Raw genomic sequence first — 18,194 nt, forward strand, 5'->3', positions numbered from 1 at the left:
ACTGTTGGAGGGGAAGGGACAGCAAACAGGAGGAGATGGACTCAGACATAAGGTCACTATGCTTAGCAAATAAAATAAGACACTCAACTGAATTTGAGTTTCAGGTGAATTACAAATCATGTTTTCATATATGTTCCATGCATTATTGGGAACATACGTACACTAAAAATTATTCATTGCTTATCTGAAATTCAAAGTTAAGTGGTGCTCTGTATTTTCTCCAGCAGCCCTACTCAGAAAGGGAATTAGAAGAATATCCTTCTAATATTCTCCATGATTCAGTCTTATGCAAAGTAGGAAGCAACATTTTGGGGCAGGTCACCCATCAGCTGTTTTACAAGTGCACCCTGGTGTGTCTAAAGCCTGTGAGCCTTTGGGCAGACGTAGAGTCCGAATCACCACTGTGCTGGGTGCTAGGGATCCAGAGAGGAGGAAAACAGCCCTGGATGTGAGGATCCACTCATGGTGGAGGAAGGACCAAGTCCAGTGGCACGACAGTCACTGTGCGAATTACAATGGCGATTATTAATAGGTACTGGAAGTTTATTGAGATACTGTTACAAGTACTTTTCAGATAAGTGTGTTTAAATCCCACTCTATGAGATAGGCTTTATTATTAACTCCAGTTTCCCTATAAGGAAACTGAACCTTCCATGTAGTTCAGGAAACTGAACTAACCACATAGTTCTTGACCCAAATTGGGAAACATTTTAAAGTGAAAGGGATTACAGTCGGTAATTACACAGAAAGGCAGGCAGGACCTGGAAGCCAGCAGTCACTCCAGGACTGTGGCATCCACCTCCAGGAGACATGCCCATCTCACTGGCCAGAAGTGTCAGAGGGAGGATTTGAATCCAGGCCTAAAATCTCCTGACACTGTGCTCTTAAGCAAGCATAGTACAGGAGGAGATTCATTTAGATGAACTGCCCTCCCCACTCCATAGACTCTAAGGGCTCCCCTGGTGACTAACTTCCGTGGTAAAGAATCCACCTGCTATGCAGGAGAACCATTCCTGGGTTGGGAAGATCCCCTGGACTAGGGCATGGCACCCCACTCCAGTATTCTTGCCTGGAGAATCCCATGAACAGAGGAGGCTGGCGGGCTGCGGTCCAGGGGGTCACGCAGAGTCAGGCACAACTGAAGCGACAAGAGCTGGGCTCTGAGCTCCCTGAAGAGGGGGCCTGTTGTTTCCATGCCATCTTGGCAACTAGTGTGCAGCTCCCAAGTGCAGAGTGGGTGCCAAAACATACCTGATGGACAGACGAGTCTGCAAAGGGGATGGTGCGTGAGCACAGCTTGAACAATGTAGGCGACTAAGGCAGGGACCTTTTTCTCCTCCCTGATGCGTCTCTCTTCCCAGATACTTGAGAGAAGGTAAGCGAGAGAGGACCACTGAGTGAGTGTGATAGTCGTCAGTCGGGTCCAACTCTTTGCAACCCCATGGACTGTAGCCCACCAGGCTCCTTTGTCCATGAGATTCTCCAGGCAAGAATACTGGCGTGGGTTGCCATTTCCTTCTCCAAAGCAGGGACCTTCTTCCCTTCCCTGATATCCCTCTCTTCTCGGATGCTTGAGAGACAGTAAGCAAGAGAGGACCACTGGGTGACCTAATAAGCAAGTGGCTCCAAACCAAGACAGCAGGACATATGTCATGAAGTCTGCACTCGAGACTGAGTCATGAAGGGTCCATCAGCCCTCGCCCACCTCCTTTGTGTGGACACCCAGGCACCCGCTGCCTGCCCCCTCAATCCCTCTCAGATCCCCTGGATGGAGAGTCAGTCACATGGTCTGCGTCCTGGGCAGTCAGCTACCTCCGCTGGGTCCTGGGGCACCAGAACTGCTCCATCCTCCGTACAGAGTTGATCCTCCTGGCAGGTCCCCCATCTCCTCTACTGGCTCAGGCCTGCTTTCCTCTGTGTCCCCTGGCCTCTCCTGCCACTCTGTTCTGAGAGCACTCTCAAAGGCTGCTTGCTATTCTGTCTCTTGGTCTTCAGGTGATTTAAGCCATTGCAAGTCCACACCCTCTTTAAACAGGAATTGTGGAGTCTTTAAAACAATAAGCAAACCCCTCCTCCTTGCTCAGGATTAGCTAGTCACTTTTTAAGCAGAGAAAGCAAATTTATAGAAGGAAGAGTCAGCTTCTGGCAGCTGACTCCCTTTCCTCTTTCTGCAGAAAGATATCATTAAACCCAGCTGACTCCTGCCTGACAGCTGTAGTATGAACAAGAAAGGGCTCTTCCTGACTTTTTTGTTCTACCCACAATTTAACCGCATGTAATTGAACTAACTAGACTGTTAGCTGAGGTCCTGGGCAGGGTCTTATAAGTGCAGGATACTTCTTTGAATCCACAGAATCTGGCACAGGATTTTACATGTGAAGATCCGATAAACAAACTTAATTTGATTTGACTGCTAAGGGTGTGCCTCAACTTAAATACCCTAAATTACTTCTGACACCAAAATGTTAGTCAGTCTGGGCCAGAGAGAGGCCTACCAGGCATTTAAACTCTAATCTAGCAAATCGGAAAGAAAGGAAGTCCTAATCACTTTTCAACACTCCGATACCCTTTTCTCAGTCTCCCTCTAATGCTAGGGCTTTACCGCTGTCAGCCGAGTGACCTTGGATAAGTCTCCAAATACCTGGAGCCTCAGTTTCCTGACACTGAATCAAGCGGGTGATCTTAAGGTCCCTTCCACTTCTGACATTCCAAAATTCTAAAGATTCTAGTTGACCAAGCATGGAAAAAAGGAATGAGGTATGGAGCAGACGCTTGCAGATAAGGATGGGGCAGTTGCAAAGGAGAAAATAAATAAGGAGTTGGGAAGGAAAAGAGCCCTGAAGACCAGTCTGTGCTTTGCATCTAATCTGGTCCTTGCTCGGACAGTGTCATCTCATCATGTCCTTCATAAGATCCAGATGACGGTCATGTACCTGGCCAAGCCTTTCTTTTCATCACCCATCCATGTGTGAGGTTTGCCTTGTTCCATGTGCTGCTTGAGGACTAGACTGTATGCCAAGATCATGGGCGATACAAGTTGAGCAAGGTAGGCGTAGCTCCTTATAGAGTTTATGGAATAGAAAAAAAAAAAAAGATATTTAAGAAACACCAAAACAAAACCCACTCAGTCAAGTATGAATTTTGCACAGGTTGCTCTAAGACCACTCACTCCTTTTGGAGATCAGGGATGGCTTACCACAAGAGGTGATCTGGAGGTGAGTTACCCTGTGCCTGGACTCTCTCCCAGAAGATTTCTTTGCTTCTAGGTTCTCACTGTGATTGATACTGACAGATTTTTTTTTTTTTAATATTGGAGCATAATTGATTAACAGATCTTTCACAACACCAGTTTCTTGTCATTTTTCTCTTCGTGGAAGCTTTACAGTGGCCTCCTTGTATGCAAGCTTGGGCAGAGACTCAGTCTCCATTTGGAGCCTCTTTAGGCTGTTACTTCCAGTATAGGCTGTTGCCCTCTGCCAGAGAACCTCGGGGCTTCCCTGAGCCCTTCTGTTTACCCAGGGAAATGGACCAGAATCTGAGCCTTACCATTTAAAAGTTGTCATCCTTGGGCTACCCTTGGATCAGAGCTGACTGCTGACATTTTCTATAGCAAAAAGAAAGCAGCAGAAAATTCCTTTTTTTTTTTTTTTGGCCTTGCCATGAGGCATTGTAGGATCATATTTCCCTAACCAGGGATAAGATCGAACCTGTGCCTCCTACAATAGAAGCACTGAGTCTTAATCACTGGATTGTCAGAGAAATCCCAGAAAATTCCAGTTTTGGAGCTGCTAAGGAAAAAGTGAAGAGAACAAAAGTTAGAAATTTAAACCATAGAGAAGTATTAATATTTGATTTCCAGCTTCTCTAACTCTAGAAATAAGTCTGCATGGTAAACTAGTATTTTCTTTACTAATTGCCTACATTCTTTAGGTATTATTTCTGACAGCCTCCTCCTCTAAGAAGGTGCCCAGAACTTTGACAGTAATCCTTCATGCCATCTTTATCATTGAGCCTTAGTCTTAAACATATCTGGTGAGGATCACTTCTAAAGACAGAGCTGAGAGAAAGGGTCTAAGAGTGGTGAGTAAGGAAAGGAGTGATCAGGTTCAGAGAATTATAGTATCTGGCCTCTGCATGAAGCTGGTTCTGTGCAGGAGACACTCAGAGCATACTAAGTAATTCATGAGCTGCAAAACCAAGATAAAACCTTCGATATCGTCTTCCCTTGACCTTTTAACAAACTGCAGATCTCTGTTAATTTTGCCTGATTTTGTGTAAGGAATAATGCTCTACCTGCAAAGATAAAGATGCAGTCTCTGGAGAGCATATCTTTTTGTTGTAATGTGTCAGAGATTCAGAGAGAAAAGTGGGGAAGGGAGGGATGCTAGTCTCCAAAATGCTCTACATCGTATCCCTCAACTGCGTTTCCCAAGGCCAAAACACAGAAGCTCAAAGAAATTAGACGATCTTCATTTGCCTCATAAAATGGTGCCCAGAGTTCTAGACAATACAGCAGAGCATTGTATCCTGTTTTTTGGTGATTTTCTCTCTCAGTCTATGGGAAAGGCTCTAGAGAAGTAATCTGAAGAACCATGAAGCACCTGGCTGAGGGGTGTATCTCAGTCAGAAGAAGGAGAGGGCAGCATGAGGGATGGCCTTCAGGACCGACGGGGAGCGTACTGTGACTAGAGAGGTTAGCACAGAGGAAAAGATCACAAAGAACCGAGCATGCCCCCACTGTGGTTCTTGGTCTTCCGTAGGGACAAACACAATCAGATCTGTGTCTTTGAAAGTTCATTGTGGCAGCCTGCAGGGAGATGGATTGAGGAGTCTCCTAGCCCTTAAGGGCTTCCCTGGTGGCTTAGATGGTAAAGAATCTGCCTGCAATCTGGGAGACCCAGGTTCGACCCCTGGGTGGTTAGGATCCCCTGGAGAAGGGAAGGGCAACCCACTCCAGTATTCTTGCCTACAGAATTCCATGGACAGAGGAACTGAAGGCTGCAAGTCCATGGGGTTGCAAAGATTCAGACACAACTGAACAACTTTCACTTTCTTTCTTTCCTTCTAGCCCTTGACGTCCCAACAGTGTCACTGCTCTGACACCTCCCCAACCTTTATTATGTTCAGTTGCTGCGTGAGCTCCTGCCATATTTTTAAAATTTTATTTATTTAATTGGCTGCACTGGGTCCTCGTAGCAGCATGTGGTATCTAGTTCCCTGAACAAGGATCGAACCTGGGCCCCCAGTACTGGGGAGTGCAGAGTCTTAGGCACTGGATCACCAGGGAGACCTTCCTGCCATATTTTTTAGCGGGGTTTTAAAGAGGGTCTCTTTCAGAGTTTCTCCAAGAAGAGTGCTGAGAATTTGCAAGGGCATCTCTGGGAATCTGCACTTTCCTTAAGCTCCTCAGAGCTTCTTTGGCAAACAAATGTATGAGAACCTCCGAGAGGCTGGTTTCTAGGCAGGCCTCCCTGCCTCTGTTTCAGCCTTTGGGAATGGGTGGCCCTGGGTCCAGCGTAAATTCTGTATATGTAGATGCATAGTCTTAAACCATGAACTCCAAAGAGGTCTCAAGTGCCAATAGCAAAGCATGAGATTTAGTGACTTTTTTTTTCTTTTGCTCATCTGTATTTAATTTCTTTTCTGCTTGTAGCCCTTATATAATAAGGGGGTGGGGGGGAAGCTAAATAAGTTTAATGAACACGCAGTATTTGCAAACACAAAACAAACCTACCACAGCCTTCTTCTCGTGGTAGAAATGATTTGCCCCAGAAGGGTTACATAGGCAGGCAAATGCTGTTGTTTTCAGCAGGAAGGAGAGGCCTTGTAACAACAGGAAGCTCTGGGAGGCCAGGGTACCAGGGCTTCCAAGCAGAGCGGTTCTGGAAACAATGGCTGCCTGTGGCTCGGGAATACTGGGCAGGAAATGAAAGGATGCTAGGAGAGGGTGTGCCCGGAGAAGCTGATAAGGGCTACCTGGCTGTTCTTCCCTCAGACACAGTGGGCCAGCGATGAAGTTGTTTTTTCTAAATGCTCCCCATTTTTCATTAGCAAAGATGATTTTAGGAAAACCTAGAAATGAAAAGAACCCATGGTGCCAGAGACCTGGAAGCCATCAGGAAGCTGAGGCTCCCAGGAAACCCAGAAGGTACAACAAGCAAGAGAAGATATTTCTTGCTCTCAGGCCATGGTCCCATCAGTCGAGGGGGACCTTCAAATGAACTCAGCACCATTTAAAACCAAGTCCGTGGATGATTCCAGGCTCCATAATAATCAAAATAGCACTGGGGTTAATAGGAGTCCAGCCATAGCAAAGAGATACATGTAAACCTGCTGAGACTGAAGTTTATTTAATACAAATTTCTATTCTTATGGATGGGGCAAGTCGGGGAGTCAATGAGCAATACAAATAAGAAACAAACAAAACTAACAAGAACTTGAGTGTTTTACCCTAGCAGTCCTAGATATAAACCAGAACCAGTAGGGTGAGGACCTGAATATCGAAGGTAGAGGTCAAATCTGGCTTCTTAATTTCTAGCCCAGCTTCTCCCCAGCTTCATCCAGGAAGTTCACAGGTCACAGGATGTTAGACCTGGAAGGACCATTAGCAATTGTCTAGATCCAGAACTTGAACCTGTGCAGATGAAAGCCCGAGGCTGGGAGTAGCTATATTTTTGCTCGAGTATATACAACTGGTCACGTTGCTTTAACTAATGTGTACTTAGCACCTAGTACCTGTGAGTCACCTGGGGGCAAGAGGAACATAGTGGATACTCTCCTCAAAGGTCTGAAATCTAGTACCTGGAGGTCAGGACTAGAACCCAGGTTTCTTAATTCCTTGTCATAAGTCCTTCTCTCTCATCAGGTTACTTTCGGACATAAAAGTGAAAATGTTAGTCGCTCAGTCATGTCCTACTCTACGACTCCATGGACTTTATGCCAGAGTCCTCTGTCTGTGGAATTCTCCAGGCAAGAATACTGGAGTGGGTAGCCTCTTCCTTCACCAGGGGATCTTTTCAACCCAGGGATTAAACCCAGGTCTCTGGCATTGCAGGGTGATCCTTTACCATCTGAGCCACCAGGGAAAACCCAATCACCTCAATTTTCTGCAGCTTTCTGGTCTTTCTCATGCCTGCTCTGTGCCTGGGTTTCCCTGGTGTAGAGGTTAGGCTTAACAATGTACTGGAAAGTACATGAACTTGGAATCCAGACAGACTCATAATTGTACCCCAGCTTTGCCACTAACAGTTTGACCTTGGGCAAGCCATCCAACCACAACAAACCTTAGTTTTCTGTCTGTATGATAGGAATAGCAATGCGTACACCTCAGAGTTGTGAGAATTAAATGAACTGACAGAGTCCCTACAGAGCATTTTGTTAGTGCATCCCATGATCACCTATTAAGGCATGCAGGGAAAAAAAAAAGGTGGCCTAGAGACACTCAGATGAGAAAGAAAGCATACATTGTCCTCATTCTTAAGATGACTGGTATTAGTGAGCACGCAGTTCAAGAAGCTGGTTTGTTTTCCCTATTTCTGTCTCATTAACTGACTCAGCTCCATCCTTCCCCCTTCTGGGACTTTCTCGGTAGCCAGACATGGCCATCCTCGTTATCCATCACTGTTGAAGAGCCTCCATCCTTGGCAGCTCAAGGAGCAGGTGGGAAGAAAGAGAGGGTCTGCTTTAGTCCAGGAAATAAAATCTTGATCGGGTGAGCCAAGCTGACTATGGTCTAGATGCAGTTAAACTGATGAGTTTAATGATTCGTTGGCAATAATAAGGGAACTAATGCTCCCAGCTGGGCCTGGGAGTGTGCTGGGGCATGCCCGGAAGAACTTTCTGGCATCCGTGAGCAGCCTTATGGAGTTGAGTGATGTCTGCTCCACACTCCCCTGAGAGCAAAGTCAGACAGTAGGAAAGATGAGCCAAAAAAAAGTCTTCATAAATTATTGCAAAGCCTAGCAACCCCCATGTTCAGCAAGGGACAAGAGGGACATTCCCAGCAAAGGGACATTCCCTGCACAGTTCCTGTGTACAAGGCAGGCAGGGCCTGCTCTGAGCCCGAGACCATGTGGGGCTCCTCCAGGTTTGTTCTCCATGTGGCCTCATCACATCTCACCCAGGTTCTCTAGTCAGCTCCACCCTTCCTTGTGGTCACAACCCTCCCCTCGCCGAAACCAAAACACACCCCAGAGGCCACTGTGACAGGCCCTGGTAGGCTGTTTCCAGTTGCTCATTAACTGATGGTGTGTTGCCCCAGGTGTTCAGCTGCCCTCAACCAGCCTTTTATCTTTGAGTCACAAAAGCACTGAGCTTTCTTAAAGGAATTTTCAGAAGCAACCAGAAAAGAGTAGGCCCTCTCACCTCGCCTTTCATCTTATGCAAAGTGTAAAGGTCCTCTGCTGCTGCTGCTGCTAAGTCGCTTCAGTCGTGTGCGACTACACTGACCCAAAAGGGACACCTATTTTCTCTTGTTGGAGTGATATGTTTGTGGCAAGTCTTTCCCTTCATAGGACTTTCCTGGTTGCTTAGCTGGTAAAGAATCCACCTGCAACGTGGGAGACCCCCGTGGTTCAATACCTGGGTTGGGAAGATCCCCTGGAGAAGGGAAAGGCTACCCATTCCAGTATTCTGGCCTGGAGAATTCCATGGACTGTATGGTCCATGGGGCTGTGAAGAGTCAAACACGACTGAGCGACTTTCACTCTCCCTTCGTATTACCCGCTCCCTGACCCAACTTTCTCAACAGTCTGTTCCCTTGAAGGGAAGAATTCCAGGGTTACCTCTGAGTAGGCAACTGTCTAGATTGGACATTATTCTATAGGCAGTTGGGGAGCCAGTGATGGTTTCAGAGTAGGGGGGCTTTATCATAGTGTTTTAGAAAGGTATTTCTGGCAGTGGAGCTCAAGACAGAACAGTCTTCCTTAGCTGTCAAAACTCCCCCAGTTTACCTGAATTTACCTTCCCCTCCACCGGACAGGTCTAGTCAGCATTCCTGGAATTCACCACATTATTTCTTGTTTTCTTACCTTGTTTATACCATTCTCTGCCCTAGCTCCCATCAGAAAGTGGGTAATGTTTACAAAGTGCTTATTATATGCTGGCAGCTTGCCTAAGCTTTCTGCATATATCGCAGTATATATTGCATCACATTGTATCTAATCACATCACAGCATCTCAGATCACCCTCTGGGAACCAATGTCAGAGTTCTTATTGCATAGCCTTGTAGGTCCTTCTTTATCCAGTGATCTCACAGCATCGTGAGGCGCCGGGGTGAGGTTCTGCCTCAGTCCTCTTTAATGAAGTTCCTCTGTCACTATCAGCCCTCTGTAATGCACACAATTTCTTGTTCTTGATCAACACCTAGAAACCCTGCCTGACTTCCCCCATCTTTGTGGAATCTTTTTAGAAGAAATGCTGTCACATTTTTGTGCCTCTCAAGGGCACTTAAGATATTTCGCTTGGTCTTTTCCTACTGGCTGAGTTGCTTAACACCTCTGAACTTCAGTTTCCTTGTTTATTAATATAAAACAGGGACATACCTTCCTCAGAAAGTGGTTGGGAGGATTGCACTGAGTATAAATAATGCATGAAAGTGGTGAGCCCAGGGGTCCACACATAGTAAGTGCACAGGAATTGTCTCTTCCCCTCTTGGTTTCTTGTGAGCAAAGATCTTATTCGCCTTTTTGTCCCTTAGGCTGGATAGACTCTCAGTACATGTGCTTTTGATGGAAGAAGAATCACTGTCACTGGAAGCAGTGGGCATATCAATAGTAGAGACCAGAGGGCTCAGGTGGGATGAGTGAGGGTGTGGGCCAGAGGGAGGACCTGGACACTTCTGTGGGAAAGAACCATCTTGACTTGGGAGCCGAGAGCCTGGAGGGGAGGAGAAGAGGGGCCTTTAGGATGCAATCTGACGTCATCAGCCTCACCTGGCAGTGGAGCAGAGTTAGTCCTTGGCCCCACCAGGGCAGCAGGTTAGGCAAATACTTCTATTTAACCAGGAGTAATTACCTCCCAGGGTCATTGGGAAGGACTTCAACAAACATACAGAAATTGCCTCACTTACTTGAGAAAACCCTTTGGCTTCTTTACTAAAACTTTTTTTTTAAAAAAAACCCATTCTTTAAAAACATTATTTGTACCGCATCCTCACTACAGAAAATTCAGAAAAGCAAAATAAAGAATATAGAAAAGTAAAAACTTGCTGTTAACTTTTCAGCGTGTGTCTCTTTTACTGTTTAAGATACTGGGGAATGTTGTGTAAAAGGGACGGTGCAGTCACTCTTTGCTCTTTATATTTGTGTATCTTTTTCATTTTTTATTCTTTTCCCCAGGTTTTATTGAGATATTATTGATATGTGTGTAACCGTGCTTAGTTGTGTCCGACTCTTTGCAACCCCATGGACTGTAGCCTGCCAGGCTCCTCTGTCCGTGGAGTTTTCCAGGCAAGGATACTGGAGCAGGTTGCCATTTCCTCCTCCAGAGGATCTTCCCAAACCAGGGACTAAACCCACATCTCCTACATTAGCAGGTCGATTCTTTACCAATAAGCCATCTGGGAAGCCAGTAATTGACATACTCCACTGTATTTCAGTTTAAGGTGTACAGCATAATGGTTTGACTTACATATATTGAGAAATGATTACCACAGTAAGTGTAGTTAGCATTCATCATCTCGTATAGATATAATATAAAGAGAAAGAAAAGAAAAAATTTTTTCCTTATGATGAAAACACTTAGGATTTACTCTCTTAATTTTCATATATAATGTACAGCAATATTAACTCTAATCTTCATACTGTCTATTATAATTCTAGTACTTATATATCTTGTGATTGGAAATTTGTACCTTTTGACCACCTTTCTCCAATTCCTTCTCTCCACCTTCCCCATCCCTGCCTCTGGTAGCCACAAATCTGATCTCTTTTTCTATGAGTCTCTTTTTTTTCTTCTTAGAATCCACATATAAGTGAGATCATACAGTATTTGTCTTTCTCTGTCTGACTCATTTCACTTAGCATCGTGCCCTCAAGGTCCATCCATGTTGTCACAAATGGCAGAATTTCCTTGTTTTTATGGCTGAATATTATTCTGGTATATATGTGTGCCACAGCGTATTTATTGGATCATCTTGAGGGACGCATGTTGTTTCCATGTCTTGACTATTGTTAGTGATGCTGTTGTGAACTGGGTGGTGCAGATATCTTTTCAAGTTAGTGGTTTTGTTTCCTTTGGATATATTTCCATAAGTGTAATTACTAGATCATATGGCAGTTTTGTTAATATTTTTAATTTTCTGAAGACCCATACTGTTTTTCATAGTGGGTATAGCAGGTTATAATCTCAATAGCAGTGCACAGGCATTCCCTTTTCCCCACATCCTTGTCAGCATCTATCTCTCATCTTTTTGATGATGGTCGTTCTAACATGAGGTGATATCTCATTATGGTTTGGATTAGCATTTTTCTAATGGCTAGTGATGTTGAGCATTTTTCATGTATCTGTTGGCCTTTTGTATATTGTCTTTGGAAAAGTGTCCATCCAGATCTTTTCCCCATTTTTTGACTGTATTCTTTAGTTTTCTACTATTGAGTTGTTTGAGGTCTTTTTATTCTTTGGATATTTACCTCTTATCAGATACGTGGTTTACAGATATTTTTCCCATTCCATAGGTTGTCTTTTCACTTTGTTGGTTGTTTGCTTCGCCGTGCAGAGCCTTTTTAGTTTGATGTCGTCCTGCCTGTTTATTTTTTTATTTTGTTGCTTGTGCTTTAGATGTCATTGCCAAGACGCATGTCACGGAGCTTTTTTCCTATGTCTTCTTCTAGGAGTTCCATGGTTTCATGTCTTTAGTCCATTTTAAGTTCATATTGGTAAGCGGTATAAGATACAGGTCTAGTTTGATTTTCAACATGCGAGTATCCAATTTTCCCAGACTGTCTTTTCTCCATTGAGTCTTCTTGGCTTCCTTGTCAAATACAATTGACCTAAAAGCCATCACCACCATAAGGTAGGGACTGCAGTGGTAGAATTTCAGACATTTTCTAGTCAAGGGCAAGGAATCAAACAGCTCTCCTTAAATGGTTAAATGGTGCCTCTATACCTGGCCACTGACTCATGGAACCTGTCTTCCTGACAAGGAGGGTTTGAATCAGATAGGTGTACTTGGCATCTACTAGCTGTGTGATGTTGGGCAACTTACATAACCTCTCTGAGAATCATATTTCACATTTTCAAAATCAAGAATTTTACCTGTTTTGTGGATTGGCTATGATTATGGAGGCTACTAAAAGAGAAAAATAGCACCTTATGCAGTACTATTATTTCATGATACATAAAAAGTGTTTTCTTCTTTGAAGGACCCAGATATCAATGGAGCACTGAAAACTTATCTGGAGAGTAATGACCAATCCCTTGTTTAGCAGCACACTTTAAGTGCTTGTGTTTTCAAGGCTATTTTATGAATAAGACAGTGCTATCTTCACTGTCCCTAGAGAGCTCACAGCTTAGTGATGGAGATGACATAATTTCAGGCAACACCCAGTACCTAGTGCTGGGTAAGAACAGATTTGCAGTATTTGTTGAATTGGGTTTTTATGGAAAAAATTGGGGAAAGGTAATATATTCTTATAGTTCAAAATTCAAAAGTATAAAAAGTATATAATGAAGAGTCTCCCTCTTACTGATAGCCCTGACTCCAGCTTCCCAGTTCATTTTCCTCCAGGCAACTAAAGTTATTAAGTTTTTGTGTGTCCTTCCATAGATATTTAATGCATGTACAAAGGATTTTATAGCAGTTCTTTTATTCTCTCTTTTTAAAAAACGAATGTTAGTATACTGCTACACTGGTCTGTACCTCATTCTTTTTGCTTAACAATTTATCTTGGGAGAATGCTACATGTATATCAGTATATACTTCATGTATATCAGTGTATGAAGGTTTCCTCATTCTTTTGATGACTATATAGTATTCCATTATATGGCTATGCCATCATTTATATAAATAGCTTCCTGTTGATGGAGTATCTCATGCTATTACAAATATGGCTGCAGTGAATAACCTTGTACGTAGAGAAATGTTCTGGAATTGGAGTAATGAAAATGTTCTGAAATGTGATGGTTGCTTAACTCTGTCAATATACTGAAAACCACTTAAATGTGTGCTTGAAAAGGGTGAACTTTATGACATTTGATTTGTATCTCAGTTTTGTTTACGGTTAAAAGAACAAAAAAAAGAAACTACTCCAAGGAAGACAGGGCATACTTAAACCTTTTTTCCCCTTGGAAAATTAGAAAGCAGTTAATTTGCTTTTTTGTAAAAAACAGAAAATGTTATACTTTAAAAAATAAACACTGCGAATTCTATAACTCTACATTAGGCCAGGAGGAAGGGAATAGAAAGAAGTTAAAACAGAAAGGAGGAATAAGAACTAAAGCCGGTGAGGGTGGGGGGGTGCAACTGAAGAAGGAGAATTGCAGGACAGAGGCCTCTTGGCCAAGCCAAGACCCACAGAGGCTGCGAGGAACACAGCACCGGAGTTGGAGTCTCGCGCCGGAGGAAGGAGGGAGCAGAAATACAGAGTGGGAGCTGGCAGAGGGAGAAGCAGGGGAGCTGCTCTGACAGCTCTTGGATTCCTGGGGGATGGAAAGCTAGGAAGTTCTCTGCTGACTCCCAAGAATAACAGAAAAGGGATTTAAATCTTTATTTCATCTCTTGAAAAACTGCCTCATTCAAGCACAGCAGAACTACTTGAAGCCCTCCCTCCGTCCCTCCCCTGTGCCCAGCAGAAGAGTCTCAAAGCTTTCTTCCCTGTTCAGCCGCTTGTCTCTCTTTGCCTTTCCCTTTTGCAAGTATCGATTCTTTATCCACCAGTGATCCTTGGTCTTTTCTACTACTTCAATCAAGATGATGAATGTGTCCATCATGCCCCAAGTGTTCTCAGCCCCTCTGCAGTCCTGCCTCTTCCCTGCTTTCTCCCACTATAAATTGGTTTGCATTTTCTCCAGTTCTGTGTGGATGGAATCATATGGCTTCTGTCACCCATATGCTGTATCATTCTTAGTTATTGTTGAGTAGTAGTCCATGGTGTGTTTGCCTCACTAGACTTTACCTTGAAGATTAGGGATGCAGCCCCCAGAGAGAAAATGAAATCTGAGCAGCCCAAGACCTTAACAAAAATCCAGAATGGGGAGGGGGGAGTGCCATGTTTCTCTGAAACACAAATGCAGTTTGCATTGTGAAAGAATGTGGCTGCCAAGACCGCATAACTGACCAAATAAAACTGTGCTTTTTCCACTCTCCATCACCAGATCTGGTTAGATCCTGGCCATGCAGGGAGCTGGGGTAGCTTAGCAGACATTACCTCTAGAGGGGATTCAAAGAAATGATTTGACTGCTGGTCTTTTCTTCCCTAAACCCTTGAAGAGGTTCAGAATTGAGGAGACTACCCCCACGTTTATTTACAAGTATAGAATGTCTTTTAGTTGTACCAAGTTGGATCGAATGAAACAAAGGACTTTAAAACATTTGTAAACTGTAAAGCGTAAATCAAAGTGCTCTTTTTCATCATAGAAAACCACCTCAAGATTTATTTTGTACTCAAACTAAAATGTAACGTTTAAGGTCGCTGATCCAGAAAAAAAAACAAAACAAGAAAGGGACTTAGAGAACCATCAGTGCAACAATTCGAAGAAGTTACTGCATTATATCATAATCAGCAACTGTGTGCCCCTCTGTAGGAGGAGACTTGAAGTTCTTTGGGTCCATGGTAAATCCCACAGAACTAGCTCTGTGACTCCAGCCTCCAACAGCAACCTAAATAGACAATGGACACTTTCTTTCCATCTCTAACTACTCAGCTATTTTGTTTCAAGCTTTTATCCTGTCCAGAATCCTAGGTTGTCCCCAATTTTATTGGACCCCAGGAACAATAGTCTAAAGAATTCTGAGACTTTGAGACTAAACTCTTAATAAGCCCCTGAAATATTACCAGTCAATTAGAGCATTGCTACCCTGAGCATGGGCTACAGATTGGCTGTATCTGAATCACCTGGGAATTTGTCAGAAACGCAGATTCTTGACTCCCACCCACCCTTCCGTTGGAATCTGCATGTTCACAAGATCCCAGGGGGTTGTATCCATGTTAAAGTATGAGGATCACTGGTCTAGACCGTGATTCTTCAGCTTCAGCGTTGAGGCACTTGTGAGCTGCTGGCCCTCTTTGGGACCACAGTCTGAGAAGTGCTCTGCTCTGGCTCTAGAGCTGGATGGTTACAGAGGTCAAGTGGCTCCTTTCCCATTCACTGTGAGTGATGGAGAATTCCTGCGTCTTCCAACTTGACCCGAGACGAGAATCCAGGAAGGCCAGCACTCCTCAGGGACTGGGACCATGGCCTTTTCCCTTGGATTGTTTTAAAATTGCCTCCTGTTTAAACAGAGCTGTGGACAAGAGGTTCTAGGGCCTCTGTACCGAAGCCAGAGTAAATTTATGGCAGAGGCTCCATCCGGGAATGTGTTTTCCTCACCTTGAAAACAAACAGAGCGTGAGGGGCTGCGGTGGAGTGCCCTGGTGCTGGGAGGTGGCTCTTTGAGAAGGGGGTAAGACAGACTTGTGACCCTGCACTGCCCTTCTGTGGAGTGTTCTTTATAAAGTCCCTTCGAGGCTGAGGATTTTGTCTTTGAGTCCTCCTTGGGACTGTCCCCAAGCTCTCAAGTCCACCGGTGCCCTGCAACAGCCGTATTCCTTGGTACGGACACACACTGAGAAACATCAAGGGCATGCATAGTTCAGAAATCTAACAAAATCTGTACCCTGTTGGGTGCCACTGCCTTTGTTTTATGAAGATATACCTCAGTGCATAGAAAAATGGCATCAGGTGAGCAAAATCACTTCAAATAGAAACACTGAACCATAGAGGGGTGCAAAACCCATTCCACATAGTGGAGGTGAATATGAACTTGTAAGCCATTGGTCAGCTCTGCCCCACTGCCTACCAGATAGGAGGTAGCACAGTTTTCACCAAGACTGCATCTCACAAATGATAAGCTTACATCATACAGAAGCTTCAAACAGAAACAACTGTTATTGTAGAATGCATACTGTATTCCAGGGTCTGTGCTAAGTGTTAACAGTAATTATTTCAGTCCTAGCTATGAGGTTAATATCGCTGTTATCCTTATTTTACAGATGTGGAAATTAAGAAACAGAGGTACTGCATATTTTGCCCAAGGTTACAAAAGGCACTTTGGAGTCCAAAGCTGGACTCTCCATCATGGCCACCCGTGGCAGGCTACAGAACAACAGCTTGGTGTGGTGGAGAGAGTCAACCTGTTGTGCACAATAGGGATCTGTTTTTAAACAAGACAAGTTTTTTAAGCATTGGAACTCTGTTTGCCATTTACTTATTTATTTATAAAATATATTTAGAGGCACAAGGGTAGGAGACAAAAATTTCACCAAGAACCTTTTTCATAAAATAAATGAAAGTAAAGCTGTTCTGCTTGAAGCCAGGCAGGGACTCTGGACCCCTGCCCATGCTCACAACCCCTCATGTATCACATTCCACTCCCACCCTGTATTCATTCATGGGGGTAGGTAGTTCCACCTCTGTGGTCTCTGGCCTCAATAGTTCCAAGTGCAAGTTCACTCCCTGCCCTCTTTCCACCTGGGATAAGTTGGTCATGAATGACAGGGTGTGTCCTGGAGGGGAAAGGCTCTGGAGATGCATGGTCTTTGAAAGGTGGGTGGGATATGGTAAGTACGATGAGTTTTACTTAGCACCTAAAATGATTAGTGGTTGAAATGGTGGGGGAGTTGTGTGGAAAGTGTTGTAATAGAGAATCCAGGAAGAATGTTGAGTCTGAATGCCTAGTATCTACTCATGTAAAGGTTCAGTCCAGCTTGGAATTGTGTGCAGGTGTGATCAAGTGCATTAAGCACTGATAGATTGGTATTAGTCTAATCTAAGAAGAAAAGTTATAAGCAACCTAGACAGCATATTCAAAAGCAGAGACATTACTTTGCTGACTAAGGTCCTTCTAGTCAAGGCTATGGTTTTTCCTGTGGTCATGTATGGATGTGAGAGTTGGACTGTGAAGAAGGCTGAGTACCGAAGAATTGATGCTTTTGAACTGTGGTGTTGGAGAAGATTCATGAGAGTCCCTTGGACTGAAAGGAGATCCAACCAGTCCATTCTGAAGGAGAGCAACCCTGGGATTTCTTTGGAAGGAATGATGCTAAAGCTAAAGCTCCAGTACTTTGGCCACCTCATGCGAAGAGCTGATTCATTGGAAAAGACTCTGATGCTGGGAGGGATTGGGGGCAGGAGGAGAAGGGGACGACAGAGGATGAGATGGCTGGATGGCATCACGGACTCGATGGACGTGAGTCTGAGTGAACTCCAGGAGATGGTGATGGACAGGGAGGCCTGGTGTGCTGCGATTCATGGGGTCCCAAAGAGTCAGACACGACTGAGCGACTGAACTGAACTGAACTGAAGATATTAATGGATTGTGTATGTTTTGGGGGAGTGAGCACAGCGCAGTAATGGAGTTTCCATCCTACCTCTATGCCGGAAGACTTCAGCACCCAGGGCTTTGTTAGTTCCGTACCATCCACAGCACACTCACAGAGGGACCTCAGGTGGATCTGCCCAAGGACCAAAGTGGCAAGTCATGGAGTCTCTCCATGCCATCCAGAGGGCTTGTGGCTTCCATTCTGGGTCACTGAGCTGGCTGGGCTGATCAGGTTCAGCCCTGAGGAGAGAACAGCACAGCCACACTCTTCTACCCAGACATTGGACTTAAGGAGTGGCAGAAACTCAAGAGGCCATGTTGGTCCCTTTTATGAGGTCCATTCAATCAATGACTCTTTGACCCATTTGGTGGTGGTGAAGTGAGGGGTGGTTCTCACCTTTAAAAAAAAAACAGTTTAACTTTTAAATCACCTTTAACATTCTGGCAAATATTCTTCCAGTCTTTTTTCCCTTTGCTGTTTTCTAAACATAGCTGAATTCACAACATATATTTGATTTTGTGCCTTTTCTTTCACCTATCTATATCATAGGTAGACAGGTACATCATAAGCATCTTTCCATATGTTAATTACATTTTACAAGCAACAAGTGCTCTTAAGCGAGGTAAATAAATTTACCTGCCCCTTGGCTTCCTCACGTGTAGAATAGGCAATAG

The 18,194-nt window shown here is 44.2% G+C and overlaps 1 protein-coding gene across 1 annotated transcript in view; it reads left to right on the forward strand.

Annotated features, from left to right (window-relative positions):
- The window catches only part of ARHGAP31 (Rho GTPase activating protein 31), a 121,643-nt gene that overhangs the window by 51,256 nt on the left and 52,193 nt on the right, over nt 1-18,194 (forward strand). The gene's annotated exons all lie outside the window — the stretch shown is intronic.

Source organism: Capra hircus, chromosome 1, assembly GCF_001704415.2.
Source record: "Capra hircus breed San Clemente chromosome 1, ASM170441v1, whole genome shotgun sequence".
NCBI lineage: Eukaryota > Metazoa > Chordata > Mammalia > Artiodactyla > Bovidae > Capra > Capra hircus.